Here is a 23562-nt window from a genome sequence, read left to right on the forward strand (position 1 = left end):
TAATGTTACTTCATTAAGAAATAATCCATTCATTTAAAGGTTATGTATTAATTCACTAAATGATTTTGTATAGAATTCATATTACAATGAAACCTTTGAATTTCTTGCTCTCTAATATTAAGTAATAATGAAATGAGAACAAAGTACCATTTTAAAACTTCCAATTTGAAATTATGCTTTAGCTGTAATGAGACATCTATCTAACTTCTCAAAAGTATAATTTAATTACTTAAGTCATGAAAAATATGACTTATGTTTCAAGTAGCATCTATCAAATTTACACATATGCACTAACTCCCACTCACCACTAAGATCAGCACATTATGAATGATAACTCCTCATTGAGACATACCAGTAGGAGACATTTGAGGACGAAGATTTATGAACAGGCAAAGCTTCATTTAAATGAATGAAACACAATATTTACAAGCAGCAAAACTTCTGACCTTCATATTTCAGCTTCTTTCATTTTTTTGTGTTCTAATGAAAAATGAGTGTTTTAAAATACATCCTGTTTTGTAAATAGATGCTGTTTTGTTTGTATACAGATTCTTGTAAGATATGTTTTTGCCACTAAAAACAAGCCAAACCAACTTCAGTCAACCAGTCAACCAAAATTTTTTAGCTTAATCTAAGCATAAGACCTTTGAACCCAAACAGAAGATTGGAACATTATAATATTGGACAGGGAGCTTTAAGTCTGCAATTCAGTTGTCGCTAACAATAGCTTTTACTGTGGAAAAATACCAGCAATAATAGTAAATTTCATTTATGAAGTGCTGCTCTCAGAGTTCCAGGGAGTTTTGCATCCCAAGCAAGTAAAAGCAGCACAGGAAATAGATCTTTTAAATTCTGCTTTAAAAAGCCAAATCCACAGACTGCTTTCCAAATATAAATAGGAATTTCATTTTTGTTGGAAAAAATACAGTAAAAGCTCAGACACCTACAGCCTTCAACGTATTTTTAGACAAAATCATGAATTTGGATATTCTGACCTAAAAATTATACCATTAGGAAAGAGAATAAAAGAAAAATTGAAGAACTGGGACCCAATATTGCCAGAGTCCTTATAAAAATAAAAAACCAAACACAAAACTTTAAAATCAAAAACAATCAAAAGAAGGAAACTACTTCTGTATTTTTGTATTTTCATTTATTTTTCTTATATCTATAATTCTGAAGAAAAATCTTTAACTCAGCAAAGCAATGGACCAGACTATAAATATATTTATATATATAAAAAGAAGTACAAATATATATGTCACTAATGAGTTCTGCAGGGTTCCATCTTAGGCCTGTGCTCTTCAATATCTTCATAAATGACTTGATGCAGAACTGGAAGGGATACAGAGCAAGTTTGCAGACAATACAAAACTGGGAGGAGCTTGACTCCTGTGAGGGCAGAGAGGCCCTGCAGAGAGACCTTGGTAAATTGGAGGACTGGGCAGTCACTGACCAAACGAAATTCAATGAGGAAAACTGCTGGATTCTGCACCTGGGATGGGGCAACCCTGAGTGTATGGACAGACTGAAGAATGAGATGCTGGAAAGTAGTGCCATGGAAAGGGACCTGGGGGTCCTGGTCAATGGCAAGCTGAACATGGGTCAGAAGTGCCCTGGCAACCAGCAGGGCCAGCTGTGTCCTGGGGTGCATCAGGCACAGCATTGCCAGATGGGAAAAGGGGGGATTGTCCCGCTCTGCTCTGGGGCGGCCTCATCTCAAGTTGTGCGTGCACTTTTGGGCACCAGAATATAAAAAAGACATTAAGTTGTTGGAGAGTGTCCAAAAGAGGGCCACCAGGGTGGTGAAGGGCCTTGAGGGGAAGCCGTATGAGGAGCAGCTGAGGTCACTTGGTTTGTTCAGCCTGGAGAAGAGGAGGCTGAGAGGAAACCTCTTTGCAGTTTACAACTTCATGAGGGGAAGATGGGCAGCCAACACTGATCTCTTCTCTGTGATGACCAGTGACAGGAACCAAAGGAATGGCCTGAACTTGTATCAGAGGAGGTTTAGGTTAGGAAAAAAAGTTTCTTCACCCAGAGGGTGGTTGGACGCCGGAACGGGTTCCCTGGGGAAGTGGGCACAGCATCAATCCTGACAGAGTTCAAGAAGTGTTTGGACAACATTTGCAGGAACATGTTGTGACTCTTGGGGATGGTCCTGTGCAGGGTAAGTAGTTGGACTCAATGATGCTTGTGAGTCCCTTCGAACTCAGCATATTCTATGTTTCTCTGATATCATATCCCAGTGGATAATGGAATAAAAAAGAAAAGTTTGACTTGTGATCCCAAAGATATGTGGCTCTGGCCCTTGAAAGCAACCATATATTAAGAAAAAAAAGTGTTCTCTTTCCTATGATGGGAACAGAAAATGGACTTCTTCTGTTGCACCTGCATTTAGACTTCTACCCTGAAAGAACCAGATATTTTGTGTCATGACCAAATCCTAATCATTAACCAGGTTGTGTGCCATAATCTGGAATTTTTTTATGCTGTCTGTAGAAAGCAGCTATAATCACAAGGATTTTTCATCATGTCATCACTTTGTCTTAGTAGTTTTATATGGACAAATTGATACTTATTTCTAAGTGACAAGTTCTATCAGAAAATCACTATTTATTAATCATTTAAAAAAAAATTATAATGCTGTTACGTTGCAGATGAAGAGCTGCAGTATTCTGTTTATTTGGTCTGTATGAAATTTAAGGAATAAACAAACATCTTTTTAAGCACATAACTGAGTATTGTATTTTTATTCTTTTTCTTTATGAGAATGTATATTACATGGGTAAATGGGGCAGCAAAGAATGCATCATGCTACCGAAGAGAGGACATACCAGTGGAAGCAGGTTTTACCTACTATGATACTTGAGATTAATTATATCTGTTCACAAATACATATTTATATAAATATAGTGGAAGGATCTTGACATTGAATTGGAAATTGACATATTCAAATGTGGCAATGAAGTAGATCATCTGTTATGTTAATGAAGCAGATTTATAAATGTTGTAATTGCATTAATCAAATGGGCAAAAAATAAAACCTTCAGCCCCACTCAGTGTTCAAAAAATACCCAAAACAAAACACAGGTATTCTTCTTCGAGGTGTGCAATCAATTACCAATGATAATTACAAAGGAGGAGAAACTTCATCATTAATGGAACAAGGGAAAGAAATAGAACTCTAAAGCCAAATGCCAAAGGTAAGGCCAACATCAACTCACAAAAGTGCATATACATTAAACATGTCACATCTACGCTGCTTTAGAGAAGGCTACAGCATTTGGTGATAAACAAGGCAAAATTTCAGCCACAATTAGTCCAGGCTCCCAAACCTTCACTCTAATACCACGTCCAGTTACCAGTTTATCCTGCTACAATATTTTCTTTACCTCTCCCCATTTCTATACCTTTCAGAAATATATCCAGTGTTAAACCATCATTGCTCAAAAATCAGTACATGTGTCTTTCATTTTGCTTAATTTAAAACTTCTGTAGACAAAAACATTTATTGTCAGTGTTCTAACTGAAATTACATTTTTCTACAGTCATCCTCTACTTCTAAATGAGAAACAGTTTTACATGATGAATGCTGAAAGCCATTGATCATGAGATTTGAAACATAAGGTTTGTGGTGTTTTTACAGCTGAGCTCAGGCAAAAAAGTCTTTAGAGTGTGAGTGGTTAACAGAAAAGCTGCTGAGTGGCACCAGCTGGGTCATGAATATAAAAGTGCCTGTTATCCTTTTAAGTCTGCACTTTAATAAAGCATAGTGAGAAAAGGTCTATCAATTTTATTTGACTAAGATCCTTCTTGGCAGATAGTAAGCCATGTGCTCTGTGGAGCTGAATCTTACCAGGTGTTGCCATGTAGCCTCCATGATGAAGCACAAGGAATTCTTCCTGATGTTACAGCCCCTCATTTGGGACTCTGTCCAGATATCTTTAGCCAGGAGCACAGAGACTCTGCAAGTGGTGTATACACAACTTTAAAGAAGTTTTAGGGAGCTATTTGGCCAAGCATTGTCATGCTCCTATTCCCTGATACAGCACACCAAGACTGTACACCATAGCACACAGGTGCCAGACAGGTGGTCCCCACAGGGCAGCAGTGTTAGCCTCAGTATCTACCTGTGACTGGTCCTGGATGTTGCTGAGCTGCTGTGTCCCATCAGCTGACAGCTCTGACCACTCAACCCAATGACCCTCAGCAAAATTAATTAGCTTCCCTGTTTCTCTTTTGGGCTTTAAATGATTCCTTGCTGTTGTTTTCCTTCTTGCTTTATTAATGATCCTGCATCAGCAATTCTATTTCTGTAACTTACTTTTCTCTATCTCTATAGGCTGTCTTGTGGCTCTTTCTCCACAGCATGAGTCAAGGTAACACATCTAATGCCTGTGGGCTACACCCTGGATCCTTCATATCCACACAAGTAAACCCCTGGAGCAGGGGGAGCACATGGCAAGGATTTCAGGGAGAGGGTTTCGTCAGAGATCCTCGAGAAGACCTGCAGGCATAAAGCTGGCACAGAAGCAGTAAGTTTTGTAAACCTCATCAACAATGACTTATATTCCTCACTGCTATAGACTTGTTCATTGATTTAGTACCTACTTGTTCGTGTATACACAGGCAATTTTTTTATTAACAGGCTTCATAATAACTCTGTTTCTCACACATATAGAGAAGAACCAGTTGCAGTAACTGAGATCATGAATGCAGATAGAACAGATTTCACAGCATCTGCATGCTTTATGCTTGAAGTTATTTCCTCTTTTTAAATAATTATTTTCCTAAAGTCTGGCTCAGTCTTCTATGAAGTAGAGAGCAGTGTGAGATTAAAGCTAAACATATTATCCAATTAATAATTAAAAAACAAACATCAACTTTCAAAACCTTGCATATTAAAATAAAAAAGAATATAACCATCTGTGTTTATTAAAAAAGTCAATTAGATTGCTTTTTAAAGCAATATGTTTCACAAATTGTGCCTAAAGACAGTAAGAAATACTTGTCCCCAAAAATGAAATCAGAAATGCAGAAGTAGCAGAACGTCTGCTGCATTGTTCTGTGTTAACAGTGATTTTCATTTCCAAGCCAACACAGCAGTTGTTCATTTCTTCATCTGAATAATGAGCAAAATGTCCACTGACCTTTTTCTGTAGTTCTCTGCCTATAATCATGGAGCTAATACTGCATTGTATAGCACTCTGGTTCACAGGGTGGTCAAATGTGACTGCCAGAGTGGAAATTCTAAACCATTTTTACAAGCATCTCTTTCAAAACATGAGAAATAGAGTTTTATATAAGTGTTCTGAAACACTAGGACAGGACTCCTGAGGTGGATAACGGGTGGTTTTATGTGAGTAATGGCACCACTCCATGAACTGCTGAACTCATGTACAAAATGTTCTCCATATGCCTCATTGATATAGACCATTTGATTGCAAATGTGCTCTCTGGTATTAATCAGTAGATTGTTAATCTTAATATCGTCTTGTGTTGTCACTAGACATTTAAATAAGTAAGCAATATAACAGGGAACTTTTTCCACTGATATGCCAGTAAATGTGCATTAGCTGTTTCTGCATGCAGTGAAAGATTGCAATAAATATAGATAGCACAGCAAAACTCATCAGGCAACAACACAGAAAACATAGTAGTTCTGTATATGGCCTCCAAAGTTTTTCTACATAGTCCTAAGAATCCAAAGAAGTCTAATGAGTTTCCACAAGCCTCTTGCTTTCTCTTATCCTCAGGTTTTATAGTAGAAGACAGAGGAGTGTGTAAGTAGCTCCAGTAGCTCTAGAGTTTGTTGCATTTTTCTTTGCCACCTCTTTTATTTTAACAAGTGGTTTTATTGAATAGAGAATTTTAATTTGTATCAGCTAGAAAGAGACGAGGTGTATCACAGAAATAAAGACATAAGGCTAGGATTTGGTCTATGTCTTAAACAAAAGGTAAATATTTTGGGCATGGTATCAATGAAGAAAATTATTTACTTGTAAAGAATAAGTTTATAAGAAAAAGAATATAAAATGGTCCTGGCACAGAAACACAGCATAACAATAAAAAAACTTCCTGAATTATCTTGCTATTATTGTAAGATAGAACCTTGTTTTACCTCAAACCCTGTTGAGTTGCTTGCCTCCAGTCTACTCTTTAACCTGCTTGAGAAGGTCTGAGAGGCTGGAGGAGATTGCTGGCTTGAAACATTTCAAGTACATTGGGGGAAAAGGCAGGTCTTGCTCTGGCGTGGTGATGCTCTGGTCTGCACTCCCCACCCCAATCTAGCCCCAGAGTGACCAGATGACCAGAAGACCCACCTGGGGGAAAGGCTCAGGCAGGCCAAAGGGTATTTAACCTGAAATACAAGGCAAACACAGGACTTGACCCTACCTCTTGTTGGAATTTTTATCACCTGAATATCACTGAACCAGGAGTAATAGTTATGTTTGTTAATTTCTACACCTTTTTGGTCTTTTTCTCTTTCTTCTTCTAATTCTTTCAGATTTTGTTTAGTAACACAAAATGTACAGGCTTAGAGTTTGCTGATGGGCTAAGTCAATGCTTTGAGAAGTGTTTTATGTTGATTGAGTGCTGTTCTAAACCTTCTGCCAAAGTTCTTTGATTTTCTAAAGCTGCAGTAAAGTTTTTTTTGTGTTTTGACCTCTTGAGAATAACTTGTCAGTATTTCTCCTGTGCATCTAACTCAAGAGTACATGGAAAACCATAAGCCCTTTTAAGTGGCTTGTGGAGTGAGCTTTCTGGGCCCTACAGGAGGTCACTGCACTGAAATTAAGAAACCCTTTTTCCCCATAATTTCCAAGCAAAGTTATTTTTTGCAACATCTATATCTACTTTTATTTTAATTTTGAATTTGCCCTCTTGAATTTTAAAGATTCTTCCCCATAGATGGCCTACTTGTGGAAACTTTCCTGTCTGACCATCCAGGAGCCACTCTGGCAGCCACATTCCCATTATTAGAGACTGACTGCTGGGGTCAAGGCCCTTTCACAGCAGGTGGTTCCAGTGTCCCAACAGGTGCCCTGCTTGGCTCCCTACACAACCTACATTCATGTACTCAGACCAGGTTTCCTCAGCACAAGATTCCCGTAGCAGTCTCAGATGTCTGGATCCATAAAGTACAAGGCAAGCACATGACCTGACCCTGCCTCCTCCTCTTGGAATTTCTATCAGTTGAACATTACTGGAACCAGGAGCGGTAGTTATGTTTGTTATGTCCTTTGAGGATATACAGCTTTCTCTTCACCGGGAGCCACATGGAGACGACACAGGGCAACAGGTACAAATTACACTGGGAAGGGTTTCATCTTGATCTAAGAAAGAAATTTTTACAATGTGAACAATTAGTCACTGAAACTACCTCCCCAGGGATGTGGAGGAGTTCCCATCACTGGAGATTTTCAAGGTGTCATCGGACAGGGTGCTAGAAAATCTCATCTGGCCTTCCTTTCCCACAAAAGGTTGGACCAGATGATCTTCTGAGGCTTCTTCCAACCTCAGCTGTTCTATCATTTTGTGATTCTATATTACTTTTCTAGAATATTTTCTATAATTACCATGCAATAGGACACCATAAATCTCACCTTTTAATAAATTTATATGTGTTGGGGGTTTTTTTTGTTTGTTTGTTTGTTTTTGTTTGGTTTTTTTGTTGTTTTTTGTTTTTTTCCAATCGTATTTGCAACATCTTTTCATCACGTCTTTGATACATGCATTACTATAACAGGTCTTGCACATCACATCCATTTTCTTTCTTGAAATCATCAGTGTACCCTCCTTTTCTTTATTTTTCTCATCTTGATCATTAAAGTGAAAAGTAGAAATCATTAATTCATCTTATCTCATTCTCTGTATTCTACAGCAAGATGTGTTTTTTTCATGCCAGCTTCAATCCTAAATGACTGATGCATCAATTTGAATAAATTCATTTAAAAGCTTCCTTTGTTTCATCAGGAAACTGTAGTCATGTATTCTTTACAATACTAACAAAGGGTTTGTCACCTTCTAATCAACTTGACTTGGAAAAATGTGACTGACCATCACACAAGTTGTCACTTTTTTAATATCTACAATGACTGGGCATATGCATTTTTCCCCTGTAATTTAATTTACCTCAGCATGAAGGATGATCAGGGAATTCTTCCACATTCTAACAAAGGTTTTTCCTCAGCTTCTGTGCTACACCTTGATACCTTTATTCCGTCCTCTATAGCCTCCTCAGATTATCAGTTTTTATTACTAAATGATCTTGAAATACTTTACATTAGCTATGTTCAGTAGATGCCTATAGATCTTGCAATATAGAATCTGAGTTGCATTCCTTGCTTGTTCTTCTCCACCATGTTTGAAACCTACCAACATCTGCAATTGACTGCCTAGTCAATGCATCATCTTTTCCATAACATTGATCACATATTTCCTATATAATCTAATTGTCTTTTACTCCTTTCCATAAAACAACCATTTTGCTTTCTTTTAGCTCTTTGGTTTTGGTCTTTTTTCCCCCCATTCCTTCTGTTGCACTCTTTCTACGTGGTCTTTTACTTCTCCAGTCCTCCTTCTGTTTGTCTTGAGAAAGAAATTTAGTGATTCATTTACAGACTCCTGAGCTCAAAAAGATATGCCATCTTATCTTGTCTTATCTTGTCTTATCTTATCATCGCCAACATCTCAGGGACCACCAGAATGCGGTTGAAGGCTAGGCCACCATAAAGACTGCTATGAGATACCCACTGTCACTCACTATACCACTCATTTCTAGGTCAAGTAAGATGTCTTTTTCATCTCAGCAATGCAACTATAATAGTGAAATTCTCAATATATTGAATTGCCATATTTGTATGCATCTTCAAACTGGAAGGAACTTCTGACATTATCTTGAACACAGAGTTCTATACCTAATGCCCCAATTGAACAGTTAGCCACTTTTTGTCCTGAATCTTTCCCCTTATGTCAAACTAAGCAGTGAGAAGCCAAGGGAAAAAAATTAAAAGATCATTGTATACCTCAGTCATGTAAAAATTATCAAGCCAAGTACCAAAAAATAATAGATTTGAAGAGTAGATTTTTAAGAAAGACTAATTTTTTTGTCATGCTTAAAGCAAGTAGGATAATATCTTTTACATCACCTCTTTATTCACTGTAGAAACTTGTTATGTAATGTCAAGTTCTAATTTAATTTTATGTGATCCCAGAAGCTAAATCTCTTTGAGAGGTTCTAAGATGGTTGGAAGCAGTGACACTGAGGGTATGAGTCTCAGATATCCCTTGGCTTTTTTTTCCTGGAAGAGTGAGGCATCTCACAACAATTTACTATGTCTTCTTATGAGACTAAACTCCAGAAATGAAAAGGAAAGAAAATAAAGAGAAAAAAAACCCCAAGCAAACAGATTTTTGGCTTATTCATTTTTTTCATTTCTGTGAAGTCACTATGCCTTCATAGAAGTTAGTAGAGTTGAAATAAAATTTTGAACAAAAAAATATAGATAAGGGATTCATAGCTCTTTAACGTCATTCCTGAATGATAAGGTTATCAGTGCAGGAGAAGGGAAATCTTGTTACTTTCATGGTGAGTTAATAATTTGCTTTCATCCTATGGTGTCAGTTTAGGCTACTCTGCATTTTCAAAATTATGTTTTGCATGGGAAAGAACTGCAAGCTGACGCTTCAAAATGTGAACAGTTATTTATCAGGTTCAAAAGGACCAATCTCTTAATTCCATGAGCATTTCTTTGTGCAGACCAGAAAGGACTTGAACAACAACTATGCATTACTTCACAAATCATCCTTAAAAAGGCATTTTTTTTAACCGTTAACATTATTTCCACTAAACAAAATGGCAGGAAAATAATTTTTATTCTATTTTCTAATTAAAAATAATTTCTTCAGGCTTTCTGAAAAGATGTGTACCAGATTCATATTGTTAAATATCAAAGCTCAAACATTTCATTTAATGTCATTGTAATGGATGTTCTTATTTGAGTTCTAATTGGCCTATAAAAGTCTTCAATTCTCTCGCTGATGTGTTTACTTTTGCAACACACAGATACTCATTCATTTTCATTGTCTTCCAGTCAAGGTTTCTGTTTTCCTTTAGCAGACATCAGCAAATAACATTAAAAAAAATCCTGATTTTGAGTAAATTCTTTTCTTTTGTTGTAACTTATTCTCTATAGTGTAAAAATGCAACAGCAATCACCTCATACTCCACATCACCTGGATATGTTGTTATATTTGCCAGTATTTATTAAATTTTTCCATTTCCCCTGCTGGGATATCCATATATAAAGTAAGCCCATATGCCATACACAAGATTGGTATATACAAGTCAAAAAAATAGTGTGTGTGCCTTCAAAATCCCTTTGTTATAACTAGATACCATTTTAATATTTCTCTAAAAAATCACAATTCTTTTACACATACTCCAAGTTCTGCTTTACATTTATTAACATTAAGCATTTATAATAAAGTAACCTTCCCTCTTTTCTTTAACAAAAAAAGATGAAAGTTAATTTATTACATATCAGAGGAAAAAAAATTCGTGGCCATAGCCAGGGCTCAAGAAAAGCATGCAGTAGGTAAAATTTTGCCATGAACAGTCTTGTGAAAGAGTTTTGTTCCTGTGGTAGTTAGAATTTTGCTCTTACTAAATTTTAATAGAGTTATGCTTTAAATCATGCGTGATCTCCAAGCATCTACCCTAGTAACATTAAAAGCATAAGTATTTAGATATGCTTTATATAATAAAATAAGTGTTTGGCATAAGTATCAAGACTAAGGGAATGAAAGTAATACATTTAATTATTTTAAATTGATTATTTTAAACAAGAAGTAATTTAAAAAAAGAATTTGAATACATTTAGGTACAGTTTAACCAAATGGCAATTTATGCCCTGTAGAGCCAATCTGTTAAAAATATTCATTATCTCTGTTCTTGTAACAAAAATACAAAAAGATTTTCCTATTTGGCACTGCAAAGTTAAAAGGCAATGGCACATGCCATAGACAGATACCATGGCAAAAAAAATGAAGAGGGTTCTTATGTAAGTTTATATTTCTTTGCATGAAATTATTGTCAGAAGACCCAGTGGAGGGTTCAAATCTGTTTGGTTTGGATCTTCTGATGTGGGTGAGGCAATATTGAGGCCAGTGGGGAGTATGATCATTTTTTTCAGCACAATTGTTCTAAAGAATTTCAGCGTGATATTCACCAATGTTGCCATCCCAGTGCACTTTACATCTTACCCAAACTTTCTGCCTTTAGTATAAGTTTGTCTGTTCTGTTATGCACAAATAAAACCCTGAGGCAGGGAGGCTTCTGTGGCTAATTTGATAGCTTTGCTTGAAAGCTAAAGCCAAATACAAACACATTCACATGTTTTGCCTTTGCAGGGTTCTTTCACAAAACCTTTTTCAGAAGGGAAAATTTGCCACATATTAATGAGATAGGTCTTATTTAGATTTAAACAGCCAAAAATAGCAAATGCCATAGGTTAGCCTTATGCTTAGTGCTCCAGCTGTGGTGTTGTTCATTAACAAGTCTTCTAGAGGAAATGATAAGAATTTACTGTTAGGAAACTTCTAAGGTGATTTTCCCAGCTTTCTCCCAGCACTATTATTAGGAGTTACCATCTATCTTACCTTAATTTTAAGTCATTGACCTACTCTTATTCTCTGTCAGAACTTCTTAATAGTTTTAGTTCAAATGGAAAATGAAATGAAAAGCAGGAGGAAATGAAGTATCAATATATGACTTTTTTCTTATAGAGAAAAATGAGATAAAATCTAAAGATAAATTAATAGACAAAGTACCTAATTTATTGCAGTATCCAAATAAAAATTCTAAAACATAGCACTGTCTTTTTTCAAAAATGTCGAAGTAACCCAAGTCTACTAAATAAAGTAAAAAATTGACACCTCTAGGTGCAGTGTATATGAAAGCACTTGAACCAGGATAATCTTTGAAATTAAATCTCCCACGTCAAAGAATTATTGCTGAGTTTTATTTCCTGGGGATAGTAAATATTTCTAAAAGGGTTTAAACTCAAGTTCTGTTTATAATTGAACAGAAGAAAACATTTGATCCACAGTTTTAAGTAGCTTTTGTCTACCACAAAAGCCACAAACCAACAGCCAGTTTGTATGTCTGGAAGGCAACAGAAAAGGAAGCGATGCTTTGAAAGTGTGGGAAAATGGGCAGAGTAGATGAACATCCACCAAATTTTTTAAAAAGTCAAAATATTTCAAGGAAGATATGAAAGCCACAAAAAGCTGAAACAAGACATAGTCTCAATGAAAAGCTTCAATAAAGAACATATTTTTGTGAGAGCAAACACCAATGCTAGCTCAGCAGCAACAGCAATTTTAGCGACAACAGCTCAGCCAGGTACAGACCAAATGTTTATAGAGATTACAAGAGGGAAAAATATCAGCAAGCTAAGTTTAAATTAGAGGGTGATGTATAATTCAGTGTAATATCCATAGGGGCATGTGAACAATTGCTGTTCTGAAAACTCTTCACATCTGGCACAAGAATATTGCCTGGTCACAAAGGGGAGAGACTACTTAAGGGCAAGGGGTAGGAATAATGATCACAGATCACACAGAGAGTCTATTTTGCATGGAAAATTCAGAAATACCCCCAAGGCTTCATCCTAAAATTTGCTTGGCTCTTTCTTTAATTAAATTAATAACAACATAGTAAGCATTCCAAGTATTCCAATACACAGCAGGTGATTTACTCAAGGGCAATGCAGATGTACTTTATGGGAAAGGCACTGTTCTGCTGAATATAAATCTCAGACATGAATAACTGAAAATCTTTCAGCAAGTCACCTCTCTCTCCTCCTTATGCATAATTTTTACGTGAGCTCTTCATACAGGAAAAGAATAGGAATAACAGTGAAACAAACTATAAAGTAGGAAAATATCCTACAGGAAAACTGACACTGTAAGAGATCAGCAGGGTCAGTAAATGTACTATGAAACCAGACTATTACAGACAATGTTATTAGTTACACTGGATTATGAGGTTTTTTTTATTTTGTAAGACTTCAACACTAAATATGAAAATCAGAGATCCAGTGTAAAAAACTGTCAAGAAACAGAGGGAGAGAAAGAATTGGGAGATAGGGATCTGCAGTACTGTAAATACATATTTCTGTGCCTTTATGAAAAAATATGATACTGGGGACTGTATTACATTGGAAAGACAATGGGGCAGAGAAGATGCCTTAAGTCTAGTCAGACACAGCACCACAGCTACAGAGCTTTAATATCCTACTTTCACTGGAAAATACCAAAGTACTTTTCTGGAGATGGGAAAGGGTTAATCAGGAATGAGGTTATATCACCTCAGGTACAGGACCTGTACCCAGGTTCTGTATTTATGCACCCAGGAGCAGCATGTTTATGCTGTTTCATTCCATAATTGTATGTACGAAGCCTTCTATCTGAAGGAGAGATCCATCCATTTAGGTTTCTGAAATGATTAAATTATATCTCCTGTATTGTCTTTTTAGCATACCTGTAGCATACAATCTTAGCATCTTTGTTGTTATCATTATGAGAATTTTGGATGTCATGGATGTCATGGATTGTTTTTCCAGTTATACAGGGTATAGACCTTTTTTTCAATTTAATTTGATTTTGTCATAACCAAATTTTGGCAAGGGCAGACAGAGAACTGTTGGATCCTTTAGGAGCTAGTTTCCTCTTATCTTAATAGTTCACTATCTTTCAATTTTCTTACTCCATATGCTGTAACCTGTGCATATATATAGTGGTTTTCATAAAGAAATTTTATTTTTTTAATTCAAGCCATATTGGTTAGTAATATTAATTCAAAGCAAGCATCTTTTCATTTGGTCCTTGGTCCTAAACCTAGAGATGTCAGAAAATGATTGTGTGATTTGGCCTTGCTGAAAACTCTTGAAAAATCATCAGAAAAAAATTCAATTCCATCATTTGCAAACATTCAGAAAAATGTTACAATTTTCTCTTTTAAAAATATGGGTTCATATTTTGCAAGCAATTTACCTTAATTTTCACCAAGCTATATAATGAACAATAGCTGGGAAAAACAGTTTAATAAAAAATATTCATAAATTACATTTTTCATAAATCATGTTTGATCAACTCATTCTCTTCTACAATGATATTATACTATAATCCTAATTGTATTGGATGAAGAGAGAAGATAGGTGGAAATTATTATCATTCCCTTTCTACTCTTAACTAAAGATAGACATACAGAGATAAGTAAATTTTGGTCTGCTTTTCAGTCTCTCTATGTGTTTATACAACATCAAACAAAAAAAAACCCCTCCAACTGTATCCACGAAAAGCCATAAACTATTTCTTATGAAAAGGATATACACTGATTTCATTGATATAGAATTCTGCTTCAAATGATGAAATTTTTGTACAAATTCAAAAAAGTAATGTTACAGTAATTCTTTCCTACCTAGCAAAAAAACCCAAAACACATGAAAACTAGCCCTTAAAATATTTCTATACATACCATCATCAGAATAAAAACCACATACATATACATATACACACACATATGCATATGAATACATATGCACACACACACATATAATGCATATAATGTATATATTAAAAAATCCTTCTCCTAGCTATTCTTCTGCTCAGGGATTTGAAAATGCTTTCTGGGAAGCCATGATGCACATTCAATATGGGCATTGCCAAACAGGTGAAATGTTAACTGGTGAAATTTCCTGAGAGCAAACCCAAAAGATTTCCTCTCTTTTTTTATCTTTTTTTAATTTTTTTTTTTTTAAAGGATCACTTCTAGGCATACTTTAGGGACTTTATTCCCTGTATCTGCTGCAGCAGTAAGATAGAAAGCTGAAGTGATAAGATTAGCACATGCTTCTCCCCCCTGGCTTGCAAACATTGTGCCATTTGGTTTCTGACCTCTTAAATGAAAGGTGGAAACTTTCTCATGAAATCCTAGAGATTGAATTTCTCAGAAAGGTTATTTTTTTTGAGGACATAGAAGGGTTAAGTATTACAGTACAACTAAGATAATTTTAAGAGGCCTGAATACAAAAGCCAACTGGCCTGTAATATTAACATATGACAAATAATATATTAGGAGTCTCATACATTTTGATATTTTTGACTTACCTTATAGGTGGATCTTTTTGTCATGATTGGAGATCTTCTTTTTATGGTGATCTCAAGTTGTGAGCTATATACGCTGCTGTGTGTGCAATACTGCAGCTTCTTTATTAACAGCATTGATCTATGGCCTTGCTGGCCTATAAACACACTTCTAAAAATTCAGGGAGTTTAGAGTCACTCTCCACAGTCAAATACAGACAGCCTGATGGGGAATGAAGAAGTGTGGCAGCTCACACTATCTCCCTGGCCAGGGAGTGGGTTGCATTATACTAAAATAACATACATGAGACAACACTACTCTGACTCCTTTAAGAATAACTGAAGTGAGATATTTGTAGCAGAGAATAAAATAGAGTAATTCTGACCTGCTGAAGCCATTTTTGTCAAGTAAATTGTCCTTAGCACACTCTGGAATAGTATGACTATAAGTTGGCTAACCTCCTCCTACCTGCATCAGAATGGACTTTTCACTTGGGTGAAGATCTGACTTTTGTTTTAAATGAAATCTGCAAAAGATTAATGACAGTTTCTATCTTCTCTTCCCATTTGCTTTCATATATTTTACCTCCACACAATTACTAAATTATTGAATCATATTCTACCCATCATGACACAGATCTCCTCTGAAAGCATTTTCCACAGAAATTATCCCCCACTTTGCATAGGACAAGATACACTTCATTGTCTCAGAATTAGGTCTTGAAATCATTAAAGGGAACAGTTTCACAAGCTTTACCATATTCTTCTCAGCTGACAGTAATTTCAGAGTGCCTCCAGCTCTTTAACTGTTTCATTTATAGCTACAGCAAATGTCAATAAAGTTAATATGAATGGAGGAACATTTTTTTAAAAAGCATTTAAAACTATAGAAAAGAACAGTGCTCACAGGAGTGCCTCACTGGAATTTTTATTCTCATAAAATTATGTTGTGGCTTCTGTGTTATATGAGGCCACTGTATTGCCTGAAATTAGGTCCCACCTGTGCTGCTGACTGAGCCAAGAAGTCAGCCAGACCCTTCCACACACAATTTAAAACATTGTCTTTTTTCTGCAGTGCCAAGATTGAGAGATGCAGTGAGCTAATCAAGAAAGGAACAAGGAGATTACCAAATAAATTAGTCTTTTGGAATAAATAGTCTGCCATGTGATGACAATTTTTTAGGGTATGTATTGTATCCTATGTATATATTGCACCCTATGTGCTGTTCCATCAGGACCTTAATGGAGCATCAGGTGAAAGCTGTTCCCTTTAAATTAGGATTTAAAAAATTTAACACCTTGAAGCTATGTTTTCTTTGTTTGTTTATACTTTTATTTAACCGAGTTGGAAACTTTTTATAGAAAAAGGTTATATTAACAGTCCCACATGATGGAACCTTTTGGCAGGACCAAGTAGAGCACAGACAGCAGCAGTGACTTAGGGTCACTATTTCCATTTGAAATGTGTTTTCATCTATTGAAGATGGTATTTCATATGGGAAGTTTCTTTTCAGGAATTTCATAAAATGGAGGGCCATCCTAGGAGAGACAAGCAGCAGCTAATAGGAGACTGATACTCATGGTCCCAATCAACAATTTTTGAAATAGGGATTTAAATCTGGATCATTTAATCAGACTGCTTAGGGGTAAAGGTGCACTTTCATCTTCATCAAAAAGAATCATTTAAACTATAGAAGGGAAAAAAAAAGACTCTATATAAGAAAATGGGTTTAATTGTCTGAGTGTATTCCAGTGAGAAGGGCAGAAATCCAAGATTTATATCTTTCCTTAAGGTATTCAGGGAACTATATGTATTCCAAACATAATCAAGCCAACAACTCAAATTGCTATTGCTCTTTGCTTTGTGGTCACTTCTACTCTCAGTCTCAGGTACCCATTGCTTTTAGAAGTTTATGGGTGAAACCTATGAGTGGTATGGTCTAGATGCCAGATTTCAAAATACAGCTCTTGTCATCTAATAGGAAAGGTAATGCTTTTTCCCACTTTGCAATGCAAGGCAAATTGTTTTAAAGAGAGCTCTAAAACTAAGCACATAAAAGCAGCCCTTGCAGACAATAAAGCCTACATGATGAATGTTTATTCCCAGTGCTACTAATGATAAAGGTTCTTGGCTTGAATGATAAGTGGGTTTGGTATCTGTCACTAGAATGTCAGCACCTTAGAGGGCAGATTTTAGCTGTAAGGACATGAGTTTCTGAAAGACCTTCACTTATTAGTTACTGCTTGTTCACAGGGTTAAATCCCATTATGGACAGTCATTCCCTGTTCAGAGTTAATCAAACTGATAGTCAATGTCAATACTAGAAATAAAGCTTACGTGCAACTGCGACAAGCAGTTAACAGAATGAAGAGGGCATAAAGGGCTGATGCTATTGGAACAATCACTAGGAGAATGTAAATTTCATACCCAGTGGCTGACTCTTGAGAAACACCATGATTTGTGAAGTAGTTTTAGTTTTTCTGTAGAAAAAAAGATATACAGGTCACTTTAAATTTAGAGGAACACAAGCAAACTTATCTGATTGGGATTCTAGAGCCGATTCCAGCAATGGTGCAAATCTTCACTGCTGCTCCTGTGAGATAGGGAGAATTTCCAGAATCCAGGAGTTTGGTTCACCAAATCTGAGGTATTAGTAAATTGAAGGACACAATGGAGGTTAAGGTTAAGGAAAAGCAGTAATAAGAGAAAAGTGTACTGTATGATCTCACCATGCTGCGCTGCAAATGAAAGTTCTGACTCATCATTTTGTAATGACTGCTGTAACATCATGCTAAATTAATTGGTTTTAGAAATCAGCTGGGGAAGAGTCAACAGGAGTTCAAGCAACTGGCATAAGTAATGATGAGAGGTTTTGTATGAAAGCAAAACAATATTCTAAGAAGAAAGGTCTACTATTGGTAAGAGATGACAGAGAATACAAACATCATACTACTTTACATTCAGGAATTTGGCTTTAGAGGCATTTAGTGATATGTTATTGTGCTAGTTTGAAAACAAACCAGTGAGAGGCACCAAGTCAGAATAACAATTTAATGGAAATTAAAGAAAAGGAAAAGAAAGTAAAAGAAAACACTGACAGAGTCAAGATACAACCTGAGTCCCTGTTAGGCAGGGTAGTGGTAGCAGTCTGGTGGAATGGTGGCTGCAATCCTCTGAAGTGGTGATCCTGTAGTAGAAGGGGTCTGCTCTTCCTCAGAAAATCCAGCGGTGGCTGTGTAGCTCCTGTCCTCTGGAAATCCAGTGGAGTCCCCCCTTTGATGCTCAGAGTCCCAGTTATATCCACGATGGGATGCTTGGTTCCTCCCTCTGGTTGGAGCATCTCACAATGGGGTAATGAGTCATGAGGCCAGGTGTTGATTAGGCTCGTTAACAGAAGATAGTCTGGAGGGAGTTATCTCTGAGTCATGCAGCAGGACAATGATGGGCCATTAACAGCAAGATAGTCTGGGGGGAGGAGGCAAGGAAACACTGCCCCACCTGATTTCAACGGCTCATGAGGATGGTAATAGAATACACCTCAACCCAGGACAGTTATAAAGTTGCCCTGTTTTGATTAATATTCAAAAAATGGCCTAGGTACCAAGTTTTCAGCTGATATAAATTAGTATAATATTAAACTTTAGTAGATTGGTATGGGTTCTTACTGGCTCTTTCCAGCATATAAAAATTGGTCTATAAAGGCAAGAATGCAATCCCAATCACAAGGCTGGAGATATCCTACATTTTCATTATTACCATAGAGGAGAATGGGCCTCACTGTGATTTCTAGAAATATTTTCTTGTTTTAGTTTTATCTTTTATGGATAATACTTCAAGCAATAATACTTGAATTCTAGTTTTGTTACATTTTGACACCAGACAACCAGTTCATATATACAGAAAGAACAAAATGAGCTTCACCTCTGTTTCATGGCAGGAAGGAGGGGAATGTTAAACAAAAGAATTTTATACATGGCTTTTACAACTGTAGAGACAATTTACAAGATGGCTTTTACACTTTCTTTGTCGTGTGGCCTCTACCAAAGTAAAATGTACAGTTTCCTTGGAAACAAAATTTCATGCCATTCAAGACTTGGAAGATAAAAAGGATTCTTACTCCTTAGTCATGCAGCATTTTGGTTCTGGAGTCAAACATGATCTCTTTGATATGACATGAAAAATCCAAATGGAACAGAAAATTAGATAATGAAAATGAAATCTGACATCTGTGAGAATCTGAATTAAGTGAAGCTTCATGAAATTGCAAAATTTTTTTGTGATATGCCCCATTTTATTTATTTTTTTTTTAGTTATCTGCCACATATTTTCTTCCTTCAATTCAGAAATCATGGACAAGAGATATGGACTAGAGCACAGAAACACATGCTTCATATCTATTCATACTTATATTTATGTCCCTACTAGAAGTTTTATTTTGAGCAAATTACCTTACTTCTCATAAAAGGTTTTGAATCCTTTTAACCAAAAGTTTCATTTGGAGGAGGTTGAATGTTTAAAATTTTTGGAAACATCAAAATAGCTTGTGCTGGCAACCCTGAAAACTTTTTTATGGCAATAAGAAAAAGTAAAGTCTACATTCTCTAATCCATTAGAATGCAAACCCCATCAGTTATTTAATACAAAATTTTCTGGAAATTAATAGAACCTCTCTGAATTCTCCCCTCATTCTGGAGGACTTTGAACACTTTTTTTATCCTTTAAAGGTATTGCATAACATCTTGATGTAGATTGCTTTCACTGCTTTCCACCGAAGCCATTCCATCTTACATGGAATACTTATATATGCATTGAAAAAGAGAGATAACAACTCCAATAATGACCAGATACAGCAGATTTTTATGTCTTAGATATTTATATAAAGTAGAATTTAAGTCAACATGAAAAAATGAAAATTTTCTCATTTCATTCTCCCTTACTAGAGCGAGGGAGTACTCCACAGGCTACTGTGATTAGGAACTTGATTGGTAAGACAGAGCTAAGATAAAAGATAAAATTCATTCTAGGAGAACTCTATAACTAAGATGAAGCATAGAAAGGAGCAAGACCTCTTCCTAAGAAAGGAGCAAGACATATTCCTTAGAAATGGAGAGACATCCTTTAAATTTAGTGTTTCTTTCCATGGTTTTCCTCAAAATTTTTTTTTTTTTTTGTGTTGAACAAAACATACTTTTCAACATAAAATAAATACTTTTAAATTTTTGATGAAAAAGAAGTTTGTTTTAAGTCCATGCAGCTGTGGGGTTTCTTTTCTTCAGTCCTTCCTCAGAAAATATTATTCACACTTTTCCTGACTCTGTGCCTCAGCTGTTCATCTTTAATAAGTACTTAACAATACTTCTTGCTTCTGCTGTTTTTCCATCTATTCTATTTATATGATAACCTTCCAAGAGCAGAAGCTATTCCTCATTTAATTAGAAGCATTTATAGCATTCTAGTCTCAGACATGGCAACTAGACACTATTGTAGCAAATAATGAAAGTTTATCTATGAATAGCGGATTCACACAGAAATTTCACTGGAACAATTGATAACACACAGCAGTACATCAAAATTGCACTGAGTAAGTTGAAATGAGGAGACCATTGGTATGCAGTGTAATTCCTGTATGGCTCCATCAGGTTTTAGTTACTCTTCCAAATTATTAAAACTTTTGGGAATGGAAGGACGGGTGTTGAAAGATAATGCTGTAGCAACTATTCCAAGGCGTTATCTTGGGAGGAAAAGGTTACAGCCAGGACAGTAGTTTTCTGATTCTTAATAACAAGCCAAGAATCTAAAACTAATTATTTATTAATTATCTGTTTTCCTATTAAATTCATAAGAATGGTCAATCATAGGGACTCCTTTTTGCATATTTTTCAGATTTATGGTTGGCTGCTGTTTCTGTCAATTGTTTGTTACCTTTAATAAAGATTTCTTAATCATCATGACTATTACTCATGGTGTATTCCAGGAGAGACACAATCAGCAAAACCTTAAAATATGACTCCTCTCACACCTGTGAGTACTTGCAGTGACAATAGGCAGCTTAATTCAGTTTTCTGAGCTTCTTAAAGATTGTTCTATACTCTGAGAGTTCTTAGGCCTCTTGAAAAGAAGCATATATTCAGAAGCATTAATAAAATGTGCGTATTTTTTTGCTTGAAATTGATGCATTAAGTACATCAAAGAGGAAATGGAAATGTAGCAATTCATATTTTAACTATTCTAAATTAAACCTAGAGTATGAACTCTTGACTTAAGTTTATGAATTATTTTGTAGTAGTGAATCTGGATACATATGATCAGTATTTTTTGATAGAAGAACTCAGCACATCAAGTTCTAAAGTTACAGTTCCTGTGACATTAGTGGGTACAGTATTTAATCAAGGCAGTAAGCACATGCATCCATCCATCCATGGGTGAACATGTCCAGAGTCACTCTCTGCGGGATGATACACGGATCTGCAGTCCTTTATTCTTAAATGCAAACTTAAGAAACTGGGCCTGCTCATGTCATAAATGAACAAAGAGAAAGTTTCTAACAGAATTTAGGAAAAAAGTAAACGAAAAATTAAATGGAACTCCATTAACAATATGAGATAAACTTAATAACTTGTTTCTTTAAAGGCTAAGCAGAAATATATATAATCATGACAAATTAATTACAATGTAGGTTGATATCTGGCCTGCTTTAATATCCAGCTTTTAACATTAAAAGTAGACATCCCAGCAATTCCAGAATTACAAATGGATGAAAATGAACATTCAAAATAAGAAACTTCAGTTTCTGCTGTGGGCTATGCATGAAAGAGTAAAATGATGGAAAGAATTTACTAGCCAAACACCTAGCACATATCTTGAAAGACTTCAAACATTAAGATTGCGATCAAGTCTGCAGTCAACCACTATGTTTATAAAAACCTTCAACCACAGAAGCTCAGCTAAAAAGTGTCAGAATCAAACAGGGAACTCAATCCTTTAGACAGGCCCAAACTTTATTTCCATTATAATGAGAAAAGCTGTCACAAACATACTCAGCACATTTGAAATTCAGTGTTTCTGCCTTAATGCCATGATGTAAGGTATATAGAGCAAACATGGTTTTAGAAGGCTGTACAAGACACACTCTTCTTGAACTCCAGTGCAGAACCACCTGAGATGTTCGGAAGAACTCTTTTTTTTTTTTGCTCCTGTGCCTCAAGACACATCCCATGATTTTAAGGTTAGGCCTTCAGGACCTAGCCTGATTCTTCTCCCTCCTGCTTTGGCCAACCAGTCTTGCTTTACAAACAGTTTTTAACACCTTGGTATTTCAGTCATGTCCACCAAAAGCCTGGTGTACTTTCTCTCTAAACCTTCTTAGTTGTTGTTTGGGAAAAAGGTGAAGACATAAATAAGGTTCTGATTGATCAAAGTAGTTGTTCACAAAAAAAACCCTACCAGGCAGAAAACAAAAGCTTCGAGGGAGAAATCTAGTTTAAAACATATTTAATTACCACCAGTTAGATGAAGAACAAGCTAATATATCCCTAATTTGAAAGCTTGCCAAGAAATGAGAAATCAAAATGGAGTGTAATTGAAACAGCACAAAGGGAAATTTAATATTTGCTGATCAGACTTTCTCAGTGGATGGGGAAAAAATGTTTTATTTCAACCACAGCCTTTTATATTAATCTCACAAATCATGTTGTTTATATCTAATAGAGATTATTAAATAATGAATCTGGGTTTGTATCATATCAGAGACCTTTTGTTGAAGAATACACTCAGTGCCGGTAGCTCGGTGAGCAGCTGCAGTGCCACCTCCAGGCTGAGCTCTGGGTGGTGAGAGCCCCAGACAAGAGGCCAGGAACTGGAACCAACCTTTGCACAGCAAAGGGCACGGGGGCCTGTGGTGCCAGCCAGGGGACCGGACACTCAGAGACACGGCAGGAGCTGAGGACTCAGCTCGAAGAGCCCAGACTCCTCTGCACTTTGACTGTGAGGGTAGAAAAGCCCAGGGGTTCCTTTGCTCGGGGTTCCTCCCCAGAGGCACCAGCTTGAGCTGTTATTCTGCTGTTGCACCATGATTAAATTACTGAAAGGATCCAGAGGTCTGAGACTCTGCTATGGAAAGCCTGGGGTCGAGCTGGTAAGGAAACCTGGTGTGACTGTGTGAGTGAGGGGTGTGTAGGGAGCCAAGTGGGGCACCCATAGGGTCACTGGAGCCACCTGATGTGAAGGGGCCTCAGTCCCAGCTCAGGTGTTGCAAGTGTGACCCCCAGAGTGTCATGGATGGTCAAACAGGAAGCTTTCCTTAACACTTTCCTGGTTGCCACTAGGAGGTACCTCTTACTGTCCTGTTCTTTTCAGTGCTGGTTATAAAAGGTGCTTGCAGACATTTTCTAGATGTTATTGCTATGTAA

General features: G+C 36.3%; 1 long non-coding RNA gene across 1 annotated transcript; it reads right to left on the reverse strand.

Moving 5' to 3' along the window:
* Window positions 1–15626: 15626 nt before the first annotated feature.
* On the reverse strand, window positions 15627–18413 carry LOC138109066 (uncharacterized). The gene is made up of 3 exons (XR_011150246.1): window positions 18269–18413; window positions 17582–17634; window positions 15627–15680 (listed from the first exon to the last, which is right to left on the reverse strand). It is a non-coding gene; the product is annotated as an uncharacterized lncRNA (long non-coding RNA).
* Window positions 18414–23562: the final 5149 nt, after the last annotated feature.

The sequence above is a fragment of the Aphelocoma coerulescens genome, chromosome 4 (assembly GCF_041296385.1).
Source record: "Aphelocoma coerulescens isolate FSJ_1873_10779 chromosome 4, UR_Acoe_1.0, whole genome shotgun sequence".
In the NCBI taxonomy this organism is placed as follows: domain Eukaryota; kingdom Metazoa; phylum Chordata; class Aves; order Passeriformes; family Corvidae; genus Aphelocoma; species Aphelocoma coerulescens.